This window comes from Vigna umbellata, chromosome 9 (assembly GCF_029865625.1).
Source record: "Vigna umbellata cultivar VRB3 chromosome 9, Vumbellata_1.0, whole genome shotgun sequence".
In the NCBI taxonomy this organism is placed as follows: domain Eukaryota; kingdom Viridiplantae; phylum Streptophyta; class Magnoliopsida; order Fabales; family Fabaceae; genus Vigna; species Vigna umbellata.
The window spans coordinates 917,106-925,534 of NC_142173.1; the positions used below are offsets into that span (position 1 = coordinate 917,106).

The following is an 8,429-nucleotide window of genomic DNA, read 5'->3' on the forward strand; positions in this document are numbered from 1 at the left end:
ATGTTAGAGTTGAAAATCAAGTAATCAAAGAAATGATTTGGAGATATGTCACAGCCTAACATCATACTAGATGACAATTCTACTATAGGGGGGACAAACAACGAAGTGGTCAAAAAGTAAGAAGATCTCACAGGATCACTCAATTGCCATCACATTTCTAGGATTATGAGATGTTCAATGTCTCAACAATCACATTTGAAGAAAATCTAGTGCACTTTGCACTAGTTGCAGAAGCTGAACCTGTAGAATTCGAAGATGCCATCACGGATGCAAATTGGTTGAAGGCAATGCATGAAGAAATCAACTTTATAGAAAAGAATCAAACTTGGGCGTTAGTTGATCTGCCTCTCAACAAAAGATGTATAACATTAAAATGGATTTACAAAGTAAAGATGAATCCAAAGGGGGAAGTAGTGAGACATAAAGTCAGACTAGTGCCAAAAGGTCCTTTTGCAGAAGGATGGGCTTCATTATGGTGTGATATGCGTTCTAGTAGGAAGAATTGAAACTGTTCGTGTCGTTGTCTCAATATATGAGAATTGGTATACACACCAATTAGATGTGAAATTAGCCTTCTTGAATAGGTCAATTGATGAAGCAGTATACGTTATGCAGCCTCAAGGTTTTGAAATTAAGGGACAATTACACAAAGTGTACAAGCTAAACAAGGCTTTATATGGCCTCAAACAAGCTCCAAGAGCTTAGAATCTTCGTATTGATAGTTTTCTCAATTAGATTGGTTTTGAGAGGTACGTTACAGAACATGGTGTGTATGTGAAGTATTTTCACAATGACAAAAGGAAAGAAAAACTAACTGCAAACGTTCAAATCATTTATTATTTTTATTTTCTTGATTCTTCCCTAGCTCTATAAATAGAGAACTCTTCCTCCATTCCAAAACACACCAAAATCAATATTCTCCTTTCCTTCCTAGTTTCATCCTCTTTTCTTCTTCTAAAAATATTCTAGGTTATTTTATACTCTTTTTAGTGATCCTTGGTAGTTTTGAGATCGTCAGATATTATGAGAAGTTCCTGTTGTATCTTGGGGCACTTGCGCAATACACTATGGATAAGTCCTTAAGGACAATGACTCTACACGCCTAAATATTATTTTGTGACCTTTTTACAACTATCTTAAGGACTTATGGCTGACATCAACAACATGCCTTCGGAGAGCCAAACCATTGTTTCCAGAACCTAGACTGTCTTTGCAAAATCACTTTTGGACGTGTCAAAAATCGAGGTTTTCTCTAGACAAAATTTTCGGCGCTGACAAGAACGCGTGCCACCCTTTTAGACATGTATGGAGTTGTTGTTGCTCTTTCATCTCGAAGCCCGACTACGCTATTCCTTCAAACTCAAAACTAGTTGAAGAGTGGACTTACGCAAACAAGGTATGCCGACACACTCTGCTTAATGCACTTTCTAATTATTTGTTCGATGTGTATTGTTCCTACAAGGAAGCAAAGGACATTTGGGACTCGTTGATTCTCAAATACATTGCCGAAGATGTCGTCAGACAAAGATTCGTCATAGGAAACTACTACCATTGGGAGATGATTGAAGACAAGGACATAAAAACCCAAATCAATGAGTATCATAAGTTTGGAAGATATCAAAGCAGAAAATATTCTTCTACCGGATGAATTTGTTTCAAAACTTCTGATCGAGAAACTGTCGCCATCTTGGACAGATTACAAACAACATTTGAAACACATGCACAAACAGATGTCTCTACCAGAACTCATTACACGCATAATAATTGAAGATACCAACAGGAAGGAGTTTGCTACTGCAACGGCCAAAGCTTTATCTGCAAAAGCAAATATGGTAGAAGTAAAACTGCTCCAAAAAGGTACAAATACAAACATGATCACAAAAAGAAAAATAATTTTCTTAAATCACGTCCCAATGAATCTAAACTCACCTTTAAGAAGAAAGAAAATTGCTTCGTATGTGTGAAGTCGGGCCATCATGCACCACAGTGCAGGAGCAGGGCGAACGACAATCCTTCTAGAGCCAATATAGCGAAGGAGATGACATTATTATTGCGGTTGTTTCTCAAGTAAACCTGATGACCAATGTGAGCAAGTAGGTGGTAGACTCTGATGCTGCCAGACATATTTGTGCAAACAGAAGTGCCTTTACCTTTTACACTAGTGTTGGGGATGGAAAAGAATACGTTTACCTCGGTGATTCCAGAACCACTCCTGTTCTGGGAAAAGGAAAAGTTCTTCTCAAATTCACATCTGGAAAGATTTTGGCCTTGAGTGATGTGTTACATGTGCCATCAATCAGAGTTAATTTAATCTCTGTAGCACTATTGGGAAAGGTGGGGGTTAAAGTGTCATTTGAGTCATAGAATATCATTATGACAAAAAATAATGTTTTCATGGGGAAGGGATATTGTGATCAAGGACTCTTCATTCTAAATGTTTCTGAAAATATTAATGAATCAAGTTCTTCTGCTTATATTGTTGACTCGTATGATATATGGCATGTTAGATTAGGACATGTGAATTTCTCGTATGTTTTGAAATTACAACTACCAGAATTGATTAATATGCATGATAAACAGAGTAGTAAGTGTGATATATGTGTAAAATCTAAAATAACAAAGAAAACATATTTTTCTGTAAAACGCCAAACTGAACTGTTAGGGTTAATTCATATTGATCTAGCTGAATTGAAACAAACCATGTCTAGAGGAGGTAAAAATTATTTTGTGACCTTTATAAATTATTTTAGTATTTTAAATTGGAAAAGATATATTTATACTTCCTTATTAATAAATTAGAAACATTAAAATAATTTATAAAATTATCGTTAGTTCAAAAGACGGTAAAAAACAGTATTTCCAAATTCAAGAAACTAAAATAGCTTTTACAAATTTGAAAATATAATATAATGGAGTAAAAAACATTTTCTCCTTAATATTTTTGTGGGACCCTATTTTAGTCATTGTGCATGAGAGAGAAAGAACATTCTAGTGCCTCAAACACAACCATTGCCATGGAAAGTTCCGGATACTTTGCTGCTAAACTCAAAAAACAAAACGACAACGTTTCTTCTGGTTCAGTTTACTAATAAAAATGTCGAGAGAGAGGTAGAACACTCCAGAACCTGTTTGTTTCACGCATGTTCTCATTCCTATATAAACCTCTTCCATTTCTTCTACCTTCAACATATTTCTCTGCGAGTCGCTCTTATAACTTGTGCATTCTGCTCTGTGCAATTCGCTCATTTTCCTTCTTGCGTTTCCTTCTCTTCTCTGATAAATCGGTGATTTTCTGCGGGTATCATCTGATATTCAATGGCGGACGCTGAAACCTTTGCTTTCCAGGCTGAGATCAACCAACTTCTGAGCCTCATTATCAACACGTTCTACAGCAACAAGGAGATTTTCTTGCGAGAACTCATCAGCAACTCTTCTGATGTAAGCCTCTTCTATCCTTCACTCTTGGTTTCAGATTTTTCATTGAATGCATGAAATCCCATCAACTATGTATAATATAGGTTGTATTTTGTTGTTCTTACATTGCTCGTTCTATTTAGTTGTTTTTCAGATTAAATTGTGTGTATAATAATGTATGCTATTAGTGTAATGAACAAAGTATACGTTGGAATTTTGTTGGAACAATTTTGTTTTAGGTTAGTTGCAAATTTAAGATGATAGATTGTAAATGTCATGGGTACTGTGTCATTAGAGATATTCGTCATCTGGCTATTATCCAGATATTTTGCTACAATTTCAACATTGTGACATAGAGATTCTTAATTCTTATGGTTACTTTAACTGATTGAAATATTTTATTTAGAGACTCTTTGTTTTGAAGAAATTACTTGTCCGTGTAAATTACATAGTTTTAATCATTATAGTGATACGTTAACAGTTGTACACTGCATCATTGAGCAAACGAAACGAAATTGCAGCAATGTTAATGTTAGTTTTTTAACCGTAAATGTTTGAATATAACGGTGTTTGATTTATTTCATTTTTGTTCAAATGTAGGCTTTAGATAAGATTCGATTCGAGAGTTTAACCGATAAGAGCAAACTCGATGCTCAGCCAGAGCTCTTCATTCGACTCGTGCCCGACAAGGCCAACAACACCCTTTCCATTATTGACAGTGGCATTGGAATGACTAAAGCAGGTAATACATTAGTCATGCATGAGATGGAATGAATGTGTTTGGAGTTTCGACTGTTGATTTGGAAGGAAATTTTGTTGACCGTGCTTTTATGTTGTGTTGTTTGTAGATTTGGTGAACAACCTGGGTACCATTGCGAGGTCTGGAACCAAGGAATTCATGGAGGCGCTGCAGGCTGGTGCTGATGTAAGCATGATTGGGCAGTTTGGTGTGGGGTTCTACTCTGCATACCTTGTCGCGGAGAAAGTCATTGTTACCACCAAGCATAATGACGATGAACAGTACATTTGGGAATCTCAAGCTGGTGGCTCTTTCACTGTTACTAGGGACACTGAGGGCGAGCAACTCGGAAGGGGAACTAAGATTACTCTCTTCCTCAAGGAAGATCAGGTACTGTTAATTTATCAATCTGAACCCATGTTGTTGTTGAGAAGCTGGATTTTTTATGTTGTTTTGGTTTATATTACTCGTGTTCTGACTGATTAACCTCTTTGATTGTCAACAGTTGGAGTACTTGGAGGAAAGGAGGATCAAGGATCTTGTAAAGAAGCACTCTGAATTCATTAGCTATCCTATCTACCTTTGGACGGAGAAGACAACCGAGAAAGAAATTAGCGATGACGAAGATGATGAGCCCAAGAAGGAGGAAGAAGGGGATATCGAGGAGGTAGACGAGGAAAAGGAGAAAGATTCTAAGAAAAAGAAGAAGATCAAGGAGGTTTCTCACGAGTGGCAACTGATCAACAAGCAGAAACCAATTTGGCTGCGGAAGCCAGAAGAGATCACCAAAGATGAGTACGCTTCTTTCTACAAGAGCCTGACCAACGACTGGGAGGAGCACTTGGCAGTGAAGCATTTCTCTGTGGAGGGTCAGCTTGAGTTCAAGGCCATTCTCTTCGTTCCGAAGAGAGCACCCTTTGATCTGTTTGACACCCGGAAAAAGATGAACAATATCAAGCTTTACGTCAGGAGGGTGTTCATCATGGACAATTGTGAAGAGCTCATTCCTGAGTACCTTGGATTTGTGAAAGGTGTTGTTGACTCCGATGACTTGCCCCTCAACATCTCTCGTGAGATGTTGCAACAGAACAAGATCTTGAAGGTGATCAGAAAGAATCTTGTGAAGAAGTGTATTGAGATGTTCAACGAAATTGCAGAGAACAAGGAAGACTACAATAAGTTCTATGATGCTTTTTCAAAGAACTTGAAACTGGGTATCCACGAGGATAGCCAGAACAGGTCCAAATTGGCTGACTTGCTGAGGTACCACTCAACAAAAAGTGGCGATGAAATGACAAGCTTGAAGGATTACGTTACGAGAATGAAGGAGGGACAGAAGGACATTTACTACATCACTGGAGAGAGCAAAAAGGCTGTGGAGAATTCACCCTTCTTGGAGAGACTGAAGAAGAAGGGCTATGAAGTTCTGTACATGGTGGATGCTATTGATGAGTATGCAGTCGGACAACTAAAGGATATGATGGGAAGAAATTGGTTTCAGCTACAAAGGAGGGGTTGAAACTGGATGATGAAACTGAGGAAGAGAAAAAAAAGAAGAGAAGAAGAAATCCTTTGAGGAGCTCTGCAAGGTCATCAAGGACATTCTGGGAGACAAAGTGGAGAAGGTTGTTGTCTCGGACAGGATTGTTGATTCCCCTTGCTGTTTGGTTACTGGTGAGTATGGATGGACCGCAAACATGGAAAGAATTATGAAGGCTCAGGCTCTGAGAGACAGCAGCATGAGTGGCTACATGTCTAGCAAGAAGACCATGGAAATCAACCCTGACAATGGTATAATGGAGGAGTTGAGGAAGAGAGCTGAAGCTGATAAGAATGACAAGTCTGTGAAGGACCTTGTGTTGCTTCTGTTTGAGACAGCCCTTTTGACTTCAGGTTTCAGCCTTGATGATCCAAACACATTTGCTTCGAGGATTCACAGGATGTTGAAGCTGGGTCTGAGCATTGATGAAGATGAGACTGGTGGCGATGATGTTGACATGCCCCCATTGGAAGAGGAAGGTGCTGAGGAGAGCAAGATGGAAGAAGTGGACTAAATGCTTGTTTTTTATAGTTTTATGTTCAGTTATGGTCTCGCGTCTGTTTGTCTGTCTGTCAACAAAACGATCGTGGATGGCGAAATTTTTTTTTTTAGCTTCATAGGTTTTTAGTTTTGTAATGAGAGAATGTGTCTGTTCTGTGATGCGAAAATGTGTCTGTCTGTTGCATCTATCTTACTTTGTCAAATCTAAGATATATCAATTAAAGAAAGGAACCGTGTTTTTGCTAACCTATCTTACGCCACTTTTCTGCATCACTGTCTCCCCTTGGTTTGCTTCCTTCATTAAGTAATTCTATTCTACGTTTCTATGTTTAGGTTTGTGGGTGAGTGGGGAGGGTATAGCATGCAGATTTGACAAGCTTTTCTGTTATTTTTTGTGTTGTTATCTGCAACTGCTTGCTTTCAATCATTTGATTTTTATCCTTTGAATGGAAATGTTTTAACTTCAAACAACATTGGACATTCAAATAGATAAATCAATTGTGGAAAAGTAAATATTAAACGGTGTTTCTTTTTATTGGGTCTTAGTTTAAATGACTAGTACAGTTGACATTTAAATTTGTCGAGTATTCCTAGTTCTTAGGATATTTTATTTTGAATCCTGATGCATTAAGAAAGAGAATAGTTAAGCAGGACTATCTTCCATTTCAAGTAATTTGTTAATAAGTATTTTAGGGTTATTGTGTTGAAGTAAATTGAAAGTTAAGTACAAAACTTCTCAACTTTGGTTAAATACTTCTATCTCACTCTAAGTCAAGTTATATAAGAAGACAAGTAAATTTTTGCAAGGAGATTTTAGAAAATTAACCTTTTATTGTCATTTTATGGTACTGCAACTTTAATTTATATTAATTATTTTCTTTTTTTAATGGAGTTTTAAGTTTATCATAAATCAGGATACTTTCTTCTTTTAATATTTAAAATATTTATACTTTTCAGTTAAGTTTAGTTTTTATTTAATTTTTTTATTTAATTTTACTTTTAAAATTATGTGATCAGCATAAAATTATATTAATGATGAAAAAATTATTTATTTTGATAATTATTATTATTATTAATATTGGTGACTATTATTGTCATGAGAAAAAATCAGAGTAGTGGAAGACATGTGGGTGCATGCGATTGGGTTGATCGGTTTTTGACGATAGTATATAATTGAGTTTTTCAAAAATTTCGTGTCACTCTTTTGCATGCACTCATTCTTTTCAAATCTTTTGAGTTCTTCTTTTTCTCCTCCTTCTTTCTACCATCCTCTTCCTTCTTTTTACAAATTCTCACTTTCTTCTTCTTCCGATCATCAATCAAGCAACGCTTGAGTCTTCCTGGTGTCAAGAGCTTCACTTTGCACCGATCAAGTTATTGTTTTGACCTGGTAAGTTTATCCTCTTCTTAGAACGTTTGTTTTTCGGCACATGCAAACCAAGTTTCTGGTTGCATGAGTTTATTACCTCTTTCTATTAAATTCTGATCACATTTCTGGTCTTGTGGTTGGTTTATTTTCACAAATCAATGAACTTTAGGTTTCTAAGACTTTTGGTGGTGAGCAAATTTCTGTACTGAAAGATCTCTGTCCAGTTAAAGAGGTAAGGGAAGCTAGTAATTTAATTGTTTTCTGTGGTTGTGGTTGGAATCTTTGTTTGAACGTTTGAATGTATGAACAATTATATGTTTGATTGAATTGTATGCAATATTTTATGTTTGGAAGAAATCTGTGTAGCAGTTGTGAAGTTCTGCAAGTTTTGTCGAACGATCGGTATAGAACGCTTGGTCTGTTCATGTAATCAGGCTTAGCGATATTAGGTTTCGTAGTGTTAATCTGGTTAAGTGTTGTTCGGTTTAATGTTGATGTTCAATTTTAAAAGTATTCGTTTTTTATCTCGACAGTCTCATGGTGGGTATTATTATTTGCTACTAGTCGTAATAGGTTTAGTGTTCGTTATTAATAGTACTCGGTTTGTATTGGTGCTCGGTCTTAACTGAGTTCTACTTTTGTGGATCCTTAGTTAATGACCGATCGGTCTTGTATTGATATTCAGGTAAATATAGCAGTCGGTCTAGACATAACATTTGAGTATAAACAGCATTCGATCTATCATAGGTTTTAATTGTTATTGATCGCTCGGTCATGTGCTGTCTTGGTAGTGCTCGGTATTGTACTAGCGCTCTTTCTTGGTAAGTGCTCGGTTTTGGACCAACTCTCGTTCGATATAGTGTTCG

The 8,429-nt window shown here is 36.7% G+C and overlaps 1 pseudogene across 1 annotated transcript; it reads left to right on the forward strand.

The window, feature by feature from the left end:
• Positions 1-3,192: 3,192 nt before the first annotated feature.
• Positions 3,193-6,440, forward strand: LOC148192270 (heat shock protein 83-like; annotated as a pseudogene). Its single transcript, XR_015782391.1, has 4 exons — positions 3,193-3,438; positions 4,015-4,156; positions 4,263-4,543; positions 4,659-6,440. The product of XR_015782391.1 is annotated as a heat shock protein 83-like (transcript).
• Positions 6,441-8,429: the final 1,989 nt, after the last annotated feature.